This window comes from Vulpes lagopus, chromosome 18 (assembly GCF_018345385.1).
Source record: "Vulpes lagopus strain Blue_001 chromosome 18, ASM1834538v1, whole genome shotgun sequence".
Taxonomy (NCBI): domain Eukaryota; kingdom Metazoa; phylum Chordata; class Mammalia; order Carnivora; family Canidae; genus Vulpes; species Vulpes lagopus.
In genome coordinates this window covers 7,526,816-7,542,697 of record NC_054841.1, presented here as the reverse complement: position 1 = coordinate 7,542,697, position 15,882 = coordinate 7,526,816, and the positions used below count along the sequence as shown (strand labels likewise).

Here is a 15,882-nt window from a genome sequence, read left to right as displayed (position 1 = left end):
CGTGCACTGTTGTTGGTAGGAATGCAAACTGGTGCAGCCACTCTGGAAAACAGCGTGGAGTTTCCTCAAGAAGGAACCTACGTACCCTACGATCTAGCAATCACACTGCTGGGTATTTACCCAAAGAATACAAAAACACTAAATCACATAGGCACATGCATCTTAGGTTTATAGCAGCATTATTTACAATAGCCAAAGTATGGAACAGTCCAAGCGATTAGTGAATGGATAAAGAAGAGATAGTACACACACACACACACAGACACACACACCATGGAATATTATTCAGCCATAAAAAAGAATGAACTCTTGCTATTTGCAACGACATGGATAGAGCTAGAGAGTATTATGCTAAACAAGGTAAGTCAGAACACAAATACCATATGATTTCACTCGTGTGGAATGCAAGAAAACAAATAAACAAAGGGGAAAAAAAAGACAAACCAAGAAACAGACTCTTCACTATAGAGAACACACTGATGGTTACCAGAGGGGAAGGGGATGGAGGGGTGTGTGAGTTAGGGGATGGGGGGTACGAGTTCACTTGTCATAATGAGCACTAAGTGATGTATGGGAGTGTGGAATCACTGTATTTTACACCTGAACCTAATATAACACTGTATGTTAACTAACTGAAATTAAAATAAATACTTTTAAAAAAGGAATATGGGGTGACTGAGCGGCTCAGTGGTTGCGCATCTGCATTTGGTTCAGGTCATGATCCCGGGGTCCTGGGATCAAGTCCCACATTGGGCTCCCTGCAGGGAGCCTGCTTCTCCCTCTGCCTATGTCTCTGCCTCTCTCTGTGTGTCTCTCATGAATAGAGAAATAAAATCTTTTTTAAAAATGGAATACATATAGTGTTTTGTGACTTCTATAATTTAGGCCCTCTGTAAATTCCCTAACTCCTTTAGGAATTTTATTATAACCAGAGACAAATGAAATACGCTCTTTGTAGTGGTGAGCTGTGCTGTCTTGAGCACATTAATAACTGCTGCCAAATGATCTCAATGAACTTTTTGGTTTCATTTGTTCCAGAACTGGAGAGAGGACATGATATCTATTTCTGAATTTTAAGCAAAGTCTGGGTTCCTCAGTTAATACTCTGAGTGCAATGTTCTTGTTATGCTTGCCAACAGTGGAGAGCATTGAATTTGGTTTTGTGGCTTATGCCCTTTCCTAATTATACTCCATCAATAAATCGATCTGCATCTACTCTGAAGTTGGGAAAGTGAGAGCGTGCTCGTGCTATCTTTTGGTCAGCTGTGTCCTGAGTGGATGTGTGCCTCTGGTACTAGTGGTATGTGCACAGCACTATCAGAAACCATTAGCAATTGAGACCTATTTCATAATCATTCTACTAGTGACCTAATCATTCTTGTAGCTTAAAAGATTTCATATACTTATATGCATCTGTGGGTCCTTGCACTTCACACATTCATTCATTCAGCTCCTTTTTCTTGAGGACCTACTATGTGCAAGGCTCAGGTCTTAGTGCCAACAGAGAAGTGGTCAACCAGAATAAACTGGAAGATAGATTAATGATAAATGCATTCATTTAATCAGTAATTTTAGTATTATTGTAACCGTTTTATACTACTTGATTTAAAATTTTTATTGGATTCACATGGCTGAAAATTCGAGAATTAAAAGTTAGAAAGGAGGGGTGCCTGGATGGCTCAGTGGTTGAGCGTCTGCCTTTGGCTCAGGTCATGATACCAGGGTCCTGGGATCGAGTCCCATATTGGGCTCCCTGTGGGAAGCCTGCTTCTCCCTCTGCCTATGTCTCTGCCTCTCTCTCTGTGTCTCTCCTGAAAAAATAAATCTTAAAAAAAAAGGATACCCAAAGAAAATTCTCCTTACAGCTACACAGTATTGTCCAAGTAGGCAATCAATGTTATAGTTTCTTACTATATTTTTTTCAGCTCTATTTCAGCTCTATGTGTTGATACACATCCAGATAGATGCACATATGTGTTATGTTGCATACTCCATTTTCCCACATCTATGGCATATATACTATATTCATTTTTTAAAAAATATTTATTCATGAGAGACACACACACACAGAGAGAGAGAGAGAGAGAGAGAGAGAGAGAGAGAGAGAGGAAGAGACACAGGCAGAGGGAGAAGCAGGCTCCATGTAGGGAGCCCGACATGGGACTCGACCCCAGGTCTCCAGGATCAGGCCCTGGGCTGAAGGCCGTGCTAAACCGCTGAGCCACCCGGGCTGCCCAATATACTATATTCATTATTCTGCACCTACCCTGTGTTGCTTAATAAATTTGGAGAATCTCTCCTCATTACCTAAAGATCAGGCTCATTTCTTCTTTTTCCTGGCTGCATGTTATTCCACTGTGTTAAATATTATATTAACTTTGAATTCTTAAGTTTATTATCTCATTTTTATTGCTATAAATAGCACTGCAAAGAATGTCTTTGTACATAGGTTTTTTGTTCCTTTAGATCTTTTTTTTTTTTCTGTATGTAATTGTGAATTTAAAGTGGAGTGAGCTTTTAGGGCTACTGAAAAATATTTTTTAAATTATCACCTGGAGGTACTGATCCACAGTGTGTAATGGATACTATATTTTGTGTAAGGAGTGGGAGGGAAGGCTGTATATTAATATTTCTCTGTATGTGTTTGTGTTTGCATAAGAGACTAATAAATGTAGTTGCAAATAGGTGACAGGGACTGGTTTAGGAGATAGAACACAGAGAGGTAGGAGCCAGGCTCATCAGTATATACCTCTGACATTTAAAATTTTGAACCATGTGAACATCTTAATTATAAAAAGGGTAAAGTTTTGACTTTAGCTATGTAGTTAAAAATTGAAATGTAATTCTCCAATATACTGCCATTTTCAATATATGGATATAAGTGGGTCTTTGTGTTTGTCTGTTTTTTAAAGACTGGGGTATTGGAACGTACTACCATCAAGTGAAATGTAGGAAGTCACAAAGTACATGTGCTTATGAATCTTGCTTACTGGTACTATCTAACTCAGAGATCGGCTGCATTCATCCCTGACTCTTTAAAACAATGGAAAGATAATGAAGTATTTCTCAAATCTCAGTGATTCACAGATCCCCTCCACAATCTTTATCATAATTGCAGACAGCTTTGACTATTGCTCATTATTTTTCCTTTTAAATGGTTGACTTTTCTTCATGCTTAAATTTTACAGAAGTACCAAATGTGAAATGTCACCTTCCATACGTAGAAGCTGTATTACTTTGGGTTCCATTAGAGAAGCAGATCCAGGAGGAGGTACTTCATCAGGGATTTGTTTTTAGGATTCATTCTTAATGAATTTCAGGGTCTGATTTACGGAGTCTGGGTGTGCCTAATGCTGGAGCCTGACATCAGAAGTAAATATGGACATGAAGTAGTAGGAAGCAAAAACAGACTGGCACCTATGAGGATGGGCTGGGAGCCTCTGATGGAGCCTCCACCATCTTCAACAATGGGGGTGTCCTGCAAGGAATAGATGGGAAGACGGTGCCTGTCGTCAAGGAACTAAACAGACGCTTGCCCAGGTTTCTGAGGAGCTGAAGGAGGTTTGTAGGAACTGAAGAAACTGCAGCCCAGCTGTTGCCCCACATCTGCCATGTGAACCAACAGATCTCAGACAATGTGCCTGAGTGTCAACGTGGCACCCTTTACTAAGCTTCCAAGGTGTAAAATAAATACAGGGCTTTACTTCCTCCTTCCAGATCTTGTGATCCATACTCTGATCTATGTAGGGAAGGCAATTCTTTGAAAAGTATTTCCAGCATAACTGAGTCGACATAATATGAATCCACCACAAGAGATAACTGTAAAAGTAAATGCATGGAAAACCAAACAATATTATTGAATTCTTACTGGACACATCGCTCATGGTGGTACTGATCCTAAGGCTTTCTCTTTGTTGAAAGGGGAGATCAGCAAATTTTGGAGAGGATTTAAAATCATTACTAGCAACTGACTGGAACATTCTCCTTGACGCGTTTGGAAGGAATGATATGACAAAATGAGTAATCTTACTCACCGTGAGATTCCATGTTAGTTAGTGCCTTTGCCGGTATAGCTAGTCTTCCTGCAGTTTAAGGAATATGTGGTGGTGAAGAAAGATGATGCCAAGCTCTCCTCTCGCTCCTCTGCATGTCTACTTCTTAAGTGAAGGAAATAGCAAAGGGGAGGACAGTATGATAGGCTGGAGAGAACAGAGCAAAGCCCCAGATGTGATTTTATCACCGGTAGATCCAACTCATTGAAGACCTGTCAGAGATACACCTGAGTACATAGGTCATTGGCATCAAAATCTTGTTGGCTTTTGAGTTGGTGGCCAGGAAAAAAGCACAGACCTGCTCAGATCTCTAAGGACTTGGTGGTGATCTCCACTCATTGGACAACTTTGAGTGGTTGGGAAAAAAACCTCATGACTTTGAGATTCTGAAGGACTCCTTTGTAAGTATGAATGGAAGCATCCAGGAACTGGCTTCTCATTGAGATGCTTCCATTTCATATTTGTCCCATTGGTGTTCCCTAGACATCTTTTCATTTCCCAGAATCCTCAAATCCACATCTGATAACAAGGATTCAGATAGGTTCTGGAATTTACCAGCCTTGTGATCTTGGGCAAGCCACTTCAAGTCCCTGCTAAGTGGGGGATATTATACTTTCCAAATCATTGGGTAGTTGTGAGATTTATTTTATTTTTTTAAGATTTTTAAAAAAGATTTTATTTATTTATTCATGAGAGACAGAGAGAGAGAGAGAGTGAGAGAGAGGTAGAGACACAGGCAGAGGGAGAGGCAGGCTCCATGCAGGGACTTGATCCCAGGTCTCCAAGATCACGCCCTGGGCTGAAGTTGGTGCTAAACCACTGAGCCACCCGGGCTGCCCATAGTTTTAAGATTTTATTTATTTATTTGAGAGAGAGTATGAGCAAGTAAATGGGGGAAGGGCAGAGGGAGAGAGAGAATCTCAAGCAGACTCCCTGCTGGACAGGGAGCCTGATGTGGGACTCGATCATGAATTGAGCTGAAGGCAGATACTTAACCGACTGAACCACCCAGGTGCCCTGGTAGTTGTGAGATTTAAATCAGGGCCTGGCAGCGTCCATCCATGGGGCAGCGGCACCTCTGCCCGGCCTATTTTTGCAAATGAAGTTGAGAAGTCAGATGGTAAGACCAAAATAACCCCCCAAAACAAAAAATAGGTAAAATACATGTCCAGTGGTGACCAGTATGGGGAGGAGTGATCAAGGAGCAGCAGGGAGGCCAGTGTACCTGAAGCAGAGTGAGCATGGAAGAGGAGCAGAAGATGTGGTCAGTAGGGCAGGACTTCCTTGGCCATTGAAAGGTTGTTGCATTTTGTTCTGAGCAAGAGGAAAGGCGCTGGATAGTGGTGAACTGGGGAATGGCGTGTGCTTTGGATTATATTTCAAAAACATCACTCTGGCTGCCCTGCAGACTGCACAGGCAAGAGCTGGGAGTTCCTATGGCAGCTACTGCCATGCTCAGGGCAGCTTGGACCACACTTATAACTGGACATGGTGAGGAGCAGTCAGGCTCTGGATATATTGTAAAAATAACAACGGGAGGACTTCCAAACAGGTTGAAATTCCCTGGGAAAGAAAGAAAAAAAAGTCAGGGATGACTTCCATATTTTCACTTGGTCAGCTGGAAGAACGAGACTGCCATTAACTGAAATGTAGACAAATGGGAGCTAGAGCAAGTTTTGGAGCAAAGATGAAGAATTTGATATTGAGCATGTTAATTTTGAGGTGCCCATTAGGTTTCCAGGTGGGCATGTAAATGCTTACAAGGATGCCTGCCACTTAGTAAATAGTCAGTAAATGTTCACTGTTATTGCTGCCATGACTGTTACTGAGAGCTCAGAATCTATATATTTTAGTATAAATATTTATATATATATATTTACTATGTGTCAGTACTTGAGAAACAACATTGAATGAGTTCCTGTCCCTGTCTTCATGGTGCTGTTGCGGAGACAGATAAATACTCAGAAATTCTATTTGAGCTCACTGGTGTGGGGCAGTGCCACTTGGGGGGATCACAGGCTCCGTGTAGATCCAAATCATGATTTCTATGAGATAAGTGATTTGCAGCTTTCTTAGTCTTTCTATATCCCTGTCCTCATCTATAAAATAGAGACATCAACTTTATTTTTATAATGCACCCATGTGCTCAGTAAACATTAGCTTAGTATAAAAAGTGCTATAAAATCATTCATTTGTTTTGAAAATATTTGTTGAGTGTCTACCATATGCCAGGAACTTGGATGACATTAATGGTATAGTGTGAACAAGACAGATGAAAGCCTCCCTTCAAGGAGGTCCTAGGGGGCAGGTGTGGAGAACACAGGGTGAGTACATGAAAACGGTAGATAGGGCTAAGAATCACGTGAAAAATTAAATCTATTCTAGAGCTTACACATCACATCCAATAGAAATATACTGTGAGCTGCATGTATGCAATTTTACATTTTTTAGATGGCACATTATAAAAGTAAAATGAAACAGATGAAATGAAGTTTAATAATATGTTTTATTTAATCCAATATATCTAAAATGTTAACATTTAACATATAATAAACATAAAAATTATTGAGACATTTTACATTCTTTTTTCTTTCTTTTAAAGATTTTATTTATTTATTCATGAGAGACACACAGAGAGAGAGGTAGAGATGCAGGAAGAGGGAGAAGCAGGCTCCATGAAGGGAGACTGATGTGGGACTCGATCCCGGGTCTCCAGGATCACGCCCTGGGCCCAAGGCAATGCTAAACCACTGAGCCACCCGGGCTGCCCTTTACATTCTTTTTTCTACTAAGTCTTCAAAACCTGGCATTTTATTTATCACAACATAGTTCATGTGGTCTAGCCACATTTCAAGCACTTGGAAACTACATGTGGTTAATGGCTGCCATATGGACAATGCAGGTCTAGAGTGAGTTTGTGTCTGCTTTAGATTGAGTGCTTGAGGAGAAGTGAGTCCTTATGGCCGGAAGGACCTAGCCATGCAAAGATTTGGGGGGAAGCCCTCTGTGTAGAAGATAGAAGTAGGCGAAGAGCCCAGGACAAAAATGGGCTTCTGGTGGTAACTGAGAATAGATCAATAAGGCCAATGGAGCCAGAGCCCAGAGGACAAAGGAAACAGTCATACATGGGTCCAGATCTTACAGAATTTAGAGTGCACAGTGAGGGGTGTGGATAAATTCTAAGTGTGTTGAGAATCAGTGGAAGGATCTAAGTAGGAAGTGAAATGATGAAGCTATCACCCACTACCATGAGGAGAGAGGAATGGTAAGACACAGGAAGGGGAGCAACAAGGCATTGGAGATACATCCAGTCCAGCTTTGGAACTTCAGGGATGGCTTGGAGGAAGGATATCACAAAGTGGACTTCTCCAGGCACAGTTGGGTTGAGATGGGATTATAAAGCCAGAGGATGTTTTAGATTCATAGGCTTCAAACTTTAATGACATAATCCATTCAATTAAAAAAAGCAACTCCTACTATCTTTATATTTAATTATTTATTATATAGGTGCTCTATGATCAATCCATATATTATAATGTTATACTTTAGTAAACTTGTTTTCTTATTTATTCCAGACACACACACACAGGCAAATACAAGTTTTAATATTGTTTCCCTCTGTGTGTCTGCACCCCCACCTGAAAATGACTGTTGTGGGTGGAAGGAATTGCACAGGTGAAGTGAGGCTATGATAAAGTTGTGACCTATGTGGGGAATGGCACCCACTCAACACATCTGGAGGGAAGAGTGTCAGAAGGGAGGTGGGTGGGCGATGGTGAGGAAGTGTTCGGGGTTGTTTGTGCAGAGCTATGCAGAGGCTAGATCATGAAGTGCATACATACTCTTGGAAAGATGTTGACATTTCTCTATACGATGAGAGGCCACTGGTGGGCTTTCAGCTAAGAGAGGTATCTTCCATTTTGGTAAGTATTTTACATTCATGTTCTCATCTTTTTGTCTTTCACATACACAGAGCAAGAACAAATGAAAGGGTTTGAGGCAAGATTATTTATTATGGACTAGAATATTTTCCTTCCCCTCTTCCCTATGTCTTTAATTAAATCCTGTAAGTTGGAAACTTGTGCTGGTAAAGACTATAGTTTTGATCACAGAGAAAGATTTAATTCCAGGACAGCCTGCATGCCAGCTCACCCTGACCTGTCCCTACCTCCACGGCTCCAGGAGAAAAATGCTGCCTCAGGGCTGATCCAGTAAAAACTGTCCACTTATACTGGAGACTTAGAAATGTCCACCAGAAGCTTTTGGCAAGAGTATGGACACTTTTTAAAATACTGACTTACATTTCCTTTTCTTTGCATTCTTTGTTTGTTCACACACAATGTCTTGGAAACAATGCTGCCCTAAGAAACAAAGCTATTCCTTTTTCTTTGCTGTGGGTTCTCTTTTCTCCCTTCCTTCATTAGGCAGAGTGTCTGTGGGAGTGGCTGTTTCTCTATCCACAAAAACTCAGTAGTGAACAGTCACGCTTTATACCTAATCCTAAGATACATGCACTTGAAATATCATAACATTTAGAACAGTCTATTCTATACTCTGGACTTGTATGATTTTTAGCTTCTTACCAGAATTAAAGAGGCAATAAACCCTTTCATGTTAAACTTCTGGTCATGGTTAAGAGAGGTGTTTTGTTGCTAATCTTAAACCACAGCCATAGATGTATACTCAGAAAATCACTTTACATTAATGACTAATTGGGAAAACGGACAATATTGTTAGAACAGTCAGGAGAAATGTCACGTGGGCTTTCTAAATGGGTTCGGCATGGGATCCTGTGGCCTAGTTTGAGAGAGAACATTTCTCCTTCCTGATCTACCAGAAATCCAGTTAGCTCATCCCCGTCCTGCTTCGCTTGAGTTCACTTACATTGCCCCAGGTTGGGCTGGATTGGAAGGCTGCCTGGCTTGGTGCCCTTGCTGGGCCAGGATGACTCTCTCTCTGTTCAGCCACTGGGAGCACACCCTGTCTACCAACGCATCTGCTGGATTTCACTTCTGGGCCTCTGGAGTTGAAAAAGCAGTCCATTAGAAAGGGAATGAGCCAGAGGGCTCAGCAAAACTGGCTTGATCCACACTACCTGCCCATTGCTGCCCATTGAGCTACACGGGACAATACACAATAGCATTTCTGTGTGGGGACAGAGCCACCAGACTCCAGCAGCAATGACAGCATTGACAGTAATAGCTGAAACTTATTGTGTATTTTCTATCTGCCCAGTGCTAAGCTAAACATTTTTGCAGACTTCTTCATAAAGCCTTACTGTGACCTTGAAAGCTACGTAGCATGACTTTTGAGGATGACTGTGCCTGTCCTGGCCGTGAATGCTGGGTTGAATGTTTCTTCATTATTATACCCTGTGGGAATGGCCTAACTCCTGGAGGGACATGGTTCCCCTTCTTTAAAAGGAGGATGACAATAGCAGCAGCTATCCAGAACTGCTGTATTAGCAGGATACTGTAGTGCCTGGTACATAGTAAGTGCTCAGCAAAAGTTAGTTGTTGAATTTGCTTTGCTAATAAGGACATTTAGGCCTAGAGAAGAGAAGCAACTTGTCTAATTGTTCATACACAACCAATATTTCCTCTGGTTTTTCCAAAAGATAAAGCGAAAGAAAGTGGAGTAGAAAAGGTGCCAGGTAGCTCATAACTTAAAAAAAAAAAAAAAAATCTTTCCAGTATGCTGCTGGGTTATCCACAGTTCAACAGCCTTTGTCTTTGTCTTGATCAACTGTTGACCAATACTAGGTGAGGGTTCATAGTTGGAGTTTTTATCAGTTATGATGCAAGTAGACAGAAAATCCAATTAGAAGGGAAGGGATTGGCTCATAAGATTCAAAGGCCAGGTTGCATCTAGCCGGAGGGGTGGCTTGTTGCAGAGGCCAGATGGCATTGATGGGAAGTGATTCTTCTTGAGATTGGAAGGTGGCTGTTGGAGGGTGGCAGTTGCATGGCTTATATCCTTTCAGAGTCTTATCCAGTGGGAGAGAGAGTATCTTTCTCTCATAACAGTTGAAGAAACATTCTGAGTTTGGCTCTCATTGGCCAGAATTAGATCATATATTTATCACTAGACTAATCATGTGGCTCACGTGCTGGGGTATGTGAGTCCTAGTCAGGACCCTGTCTTGAACCTGAGCATGGTTGACCTTGCACATAGCAGCAGAGCAGAGGTGGTTTCACAGGGAGAATTTGAGTGCTATCTACTAGTGGGAGCGGATAGATGCTAAGTGACGTATGCAGTAGGAATCCACCAGTGAGTGAATGAATAGTGAGAAACCCACCCAAAAACTTTCAGAGAAACCTATTTCCTTACTTCTTTTTTCTCTATTCCCTTAAACTTTTTTTTTTTTTTTAAGATTTTATTTATTTATTCATGAGAGACACACAGAGAAAGAGAGTCAGAGACACAGGCAGAGGGAGAAGCAGGCTCCATGCAGGGAGCCCGACATGGGACTTGATCCCAGGTCTCCAGGATCATGCCCTGGACTGAAGGTGGTGCTAAACCGCTGAGCCACCTGGGCTGCCCAATTCCCTTAAACTTTTCTTTCTGCAAACTATGCTTACTCAGCGAATGAAGGAAAAAAGAGAGATTTATCATCCTCCAGGGAAAACAGCCAACTGGAATGCAACATTTCTTTTTTTCTGTGGGTCCCCTGAATATTGTGGCACATCAGTTATACTCAGACTATCATGACATTTAATGGTCATTAGCAGAAATGCTAAGGAAGTGACTCACTTGGACAATTATACTCTAAGAAATAGGAATTGTGAATCCCATCGTTATTTGGGTCCATTTGGGAATTTGAATCTGCCATTTATACCCTGTTTACTTAACAGTGGTAACAGCAGGCTATGATTTAAATGCAGGCCATCAATTCTTCACCTTTGGGACGATGAGGGTGTAAAAGTGGTTTGGTGTGAAAGTGTGGCATTTTTAATAGTAGTCTTTCATACTGAAATATGCACCTTGCTCTACTGTTTCAAAAGACACCTTTAGAAGAAATTTGCTGTGGAAGGCTGACTCTGTTTTGGTGATGATTATTAGATTTTGGCCTCAGTCGCCATGGATTTACTGTCAACGTGTTCTTGAGGGGGAGGGTCATACGAGCCCTTGGGAGAGGACATGGAAGAACAAGAATGGAAGGGGATGAAGGAAGGAGGCAAGAGCATGGATTTGTGGAGTCCATAAGGCTGTTTCAGAAGTTTTCCACTAACTATTCCATAGCAAAGGCACCATGTGGCTTTGTTTGGCAGACATTGTTGGCCATCTAATGGATAACTCATTTCTCCTTCTAATTTACCAACAAGTCCCTGGTTTGTTTGGGGTCCTGGTGTACCCAGCTAAAATGACTCCATTTCTCAGCTTGGGCTCAGTGACTCCAAAGGGCATCTAGTAAAACCCCTCTGGACACTTGTCTCTTGGCCCTTTTCTCAGAGCGTTAACGAGGAAACATTACCCGAGGTTGAGCACCCATCTTGGGACCACGAGCTAACAAGCCACAGTAATTGGTTTTCTGTTAGTTAGTTCCTAATAAGTAAAATAATACTAACAGTGGTTTATTGAGCTTTAATTGAGAATGTGCTGCCTGCCAGGAACAGTGCCAAACGCTTTAAATTCATTATTTCATTTAATCCTACTCCAACCACATAGTTAATGATAATTGCAATAGTATCCCTGTTTTACAAATGTGGGAACTGAGCTGAGAGATTGTAAGTAGCTTGTCCTTGAGTGGTTAAGTGTGAATAAGAGTCTGTTCTGTAGCAAAGCTTCTGCTCTTAAGCTACATGTAAGCCAGCTTTTTATAAGTGGGCTCGTGTCCGTACCTACATTGGTAGGTAAAACTGAATGAAATATAAGCTAAATAAACAAATAAGTACACACTCTGCCTCCTAGGAAATGTTTATGACTGCACTTCATCTCAGAAGAATATGGAAATCATACATTCTGTGTAACCAGGTAAAGGGCAGAGAGGTTGGTTACATTCTTTTGTCCCAGATTTGAAGCTGGCCATCATCTGGGCTCTGGTTTGTCAATTTTTTTAAGCAGAATCCGAATTTTAATTTTATGTGAAAACTGATTGTAAAAATATTGGTTCTTTTTTTTTTTTAATGCTCTGTGGGCAAAAAATTCTCCACACGCATTTGCAGGCTGCTGTTTTGTCACTGCTGATCATTGATTTATCCCATTTATTCCACAAAGTGTGGGGAGGTTGAAGGTAATTCAGAAGTGAGTCACAAAAGGGCCAGAGGATAAGACTTTCAAAGGGAGGTAAAAGACACCGAGATTATTCAAGTCGGAGGAATGGGCTGTGAGTAGTCTAATTAATATGAAGGAATTTTAAGCAGCTGATATTGGCTAATTATTCTTTATTTGCTAGAGAATGGTACAAAAAGAAAGTGGGTTTATTTTTTGAAGGAGAATAAATTGTGAAGGGCTATGAGAAAAAATTTCTGGATACTGGAGTTAGTAAGTTTTATTTAATTTATTTATTTTTATTTTTTTTGAGTTAGTAAGTTTTAGATAAAACAGGAGAAAAGGCTGTGAACCCTTAATTTGGTAAAGGCTTTAAAAATAAGACAGGTGGTCAGAGGGATTTGTTAGTATGGTTCAGATGACCTTGGAGTGACCCCCTCCCCATCTGGAATTGGGAAGCTGTGACTCCTCACAATTGTGAGGGGTCTAGTAGCTGCACCCAAAAACTTTTTGTACTCGCTGCTTGTGGGGTGCAATGCAAGGGAAGTGATTGCAAGTGCAATGCAATTGCAGTCCTGAGTGATTTTGGATTCTGATTACTCGAGAGAGTCTTTTGCACCCCCCGCGCCCCCAATGCACACCCCATATGCCAGAACCACTCCAGCTAATGGACACATGCTTTGAATACAGGGCTCCTTTTGGAGATTGAGAAAAGGAGTTTCCCCCGGGGAAGCCACATCTTCCAGCTTGACAGGTGCCAACTTGACATTTTTGGCCTCTTTTATTATTCTGAATTACTCTGCAAAGCCCTCCTCATTCCAGTACTGTATTGAGCATGAGAATTTGCCTTTTCCACTTGTCAAAGATGTCAGGAGGTTTTAGGAGTCCATAGTCGTTCTTCAGTTTTCAGACAGAAGAGGAATTCCAAGGATTCCAGAAATGGAAGGAGATCTCTTTTCTTCCTAACTTTGGTTCAGGTGTGCTTTAAAAATTTGAAGCTTCACGGGGCCTTAAATATTCCCTTTCCTTTTGCTGAAGAACCTCAAGTTATTTTAAAATATATGGAGGGTTGCCTAGTAACGACAGCTTCACTAGCTGTGCCAGAGAAGTTGGCTTTTTCTTTTCTTCTTTTTTTTTTTCTTTTTTTGCGCCTACAGAATTGGCAAGTCAGGGAAGAGTAACAGGAGATGGGGTTCGTTGAGGAATTAATGAAAATAAGGTGTCTCTTTGGGGTTTGAGGTCACACAAAACTGATGTGAGAGGGAATATGTCACACCAGGTTCCTGTCTGTGGCAATTAGGAGCAAGTTCAAGGAAATCATCTATCAGTTTATCGCTGTTTATGCTGTAGGGTTTGAGTGAAATATATCGTCGAGAGCTGAATTATGAAAATATTCTTTCTTTTTTCTCTCCATCTGTCCCTCCATCCATCCGTTTGTTCATCTTTACTTCCGTTTTTTAAAAAAATTTTTTGTTTATTCCTGAGAGACACTCAGAGAGAGGCAGAGACACAGGCAGAGGGAGAAGCAGGCTCCCCGTGGGACCCCAATGTGGGACTTGATCCCCAGGACCCCAGGATCATGACCTGAGCCAAAGGGAGATGCTCAACCACTGAGCCGCCCAGGTGCCCTCTTTCCTTAAAACATTGTGTTAGTCTACTTGAGTTGCCATAACAGAAAACCAGAGATGGGGTGGCGGGGGGTGGGGGTGGGGATAGTGCTTGAACAGCAGAGATTTATTTTCTCATGGTTCTAGGGGCTGGAGGCCAAAGATCAGGGTACCAGAAAGGTTTGGTATCTGGGGAGGCATCTCTTGTTGCATGCCGACAGCTGTCCCCATATGGCCCTTCCTCTGGGTGTGGGGGAGAGAAGGACCACTGGTGTTCTTCTTATAAAGGCATCAGTCCTATTGAGTTAGGGCCCTACCCTTATGACCTCATGGAACCTTAATCACCATCTTAAAGGCCTGATTTCCAAATACAGTCACACTGGGGTTTGAAGCTTCAACATGTGAATTTGAAGGGTGGGGGGGAGGGGACACAATTCAGTCCATAATAAACAGCATGGATACTGTTCATGTTCTGTGGACCTGACTTCGGGCTCTGAGATATGGGTTCATTATAACTGATTTCATAACTGACTTCCCTCCCCTTAATTCTGCTTCTTTTAATCTGGTGGGAGATAATTAACCATCAATGAGGATGAAGTAGAGTTGGTACCATGGAACCATTGCTGGTTTTTTTACTGGGCCAGTACGGGTTTGTAATGACTTGCCAAAGAGCTGAAATAACTGGACTTTGCGGAGTTAGTTGTATGGGGATGATGAGGGTTCTAGGAAGTTCCAATAGTCCCAGTGCCCCTTCCCATATTCCGGAACAGGGAACTCTTTGACCTGTAAGGAAGAAGACTGAAGGGAACTCTTAGTGCTGGGAACCTAGACTCGAATAAGAAATATTTGGTAGTTGCCATCCCTGAGCCAGGAAGACGCACTCAGGATAGTATGATGAACAAGACGAGCAAGGACCGTGCCCCTAGAACATTCCTTCCCAGTTGATTAAATCTCAGTCTTCGAGAAGTGGAAGGGCACTGAACTTTAAAGAAGTGTTTTTTAGGGAAGGGAAAATGAATTAATAGTTTACTGAAGGGTTGGCTTCATTCCCAGCGGGTTTAGGTATGCTGTAGGCACAGTTCCTTCCGGGAAACATCAGCTGCCATCTAACCTTTCAGAGACAATGACCTCGTTCTTTCACTAAATGTTCTTTGGAGTCTCTGCATTGGGTGAATCATTGGCCGGCCTCTTCTGTCTTTTCTTCTTCTTTCTTTTCTTTTTTCTTGTGTTCCCTTGAAGCCCCATGCCATGATCACCCGTCCTCCTCTTTTCTGTGTCTAGCAGACTCTTCCTCAGTTTCTATCCATTGATGTCTTTTGCTCTGCTTCAGGAACATATGCCACCGTAATACTTTATTATTAACTTTACATGAATAATGCAAAGCACATTCTCATTATAGGAAGTTAAAACATTACAAATAAATGCCAAGGCTAGTGTCCCTTGGCAATATCATCCTGCCTTTAATTTCTTACCAGGGGTAACCACTGTTATTAATTTGCATAATATAATTACAGATAGTTTCTAGGCATATGCATAAATGTAGTCGCCCCAGAAATATAGTTATTTGGTATGTGTGTTCTTTTATGTAAATGATATCTTGTATGGAGTGTTCTGCAGGATGTTTTATTTACTTACCTACAGAGAAACACATGTGCATAACCAGAGATACAATAGGATGACTACTGCACCATAGTTCGTATAGTGGTATAAATTAAAAACAGTATCTCTGCCCATTAATAGAGGAGCAGCCAAATGGCTATTAATTACGCATACTATGGAATTCTATATAGTTTTAAAAAGAATGAAAGAGCAATAGAATGAAATAGATGTACATATATTTATACATTATATATTTTAAATTTTTGTTTGTATGTATTATACATGTGTAAGGACATGGAGAGATCTTCTCTATATACTTTACACAATATCTGTTTTCCTCAAATTATTTATGACAGGATACTGAAATTTTTGACATGTGTTTTTGCTGTATTAGACTGAGAACAAAAAAAGAG

General features: G+C 41.3%; 1 protein-coding gene across 1 annotated transcript in view; it reads left to right on the top strand.

The window, feature by feature from the left end:
• DOK5 (docking protein 5) overlaps positions 1-15,882 on the top strand; it is a 152,483-nt gene that overhangs the window by 20,969 nt on the left and 115,632 nt on the right. The window lies entirely within an intron of this gene.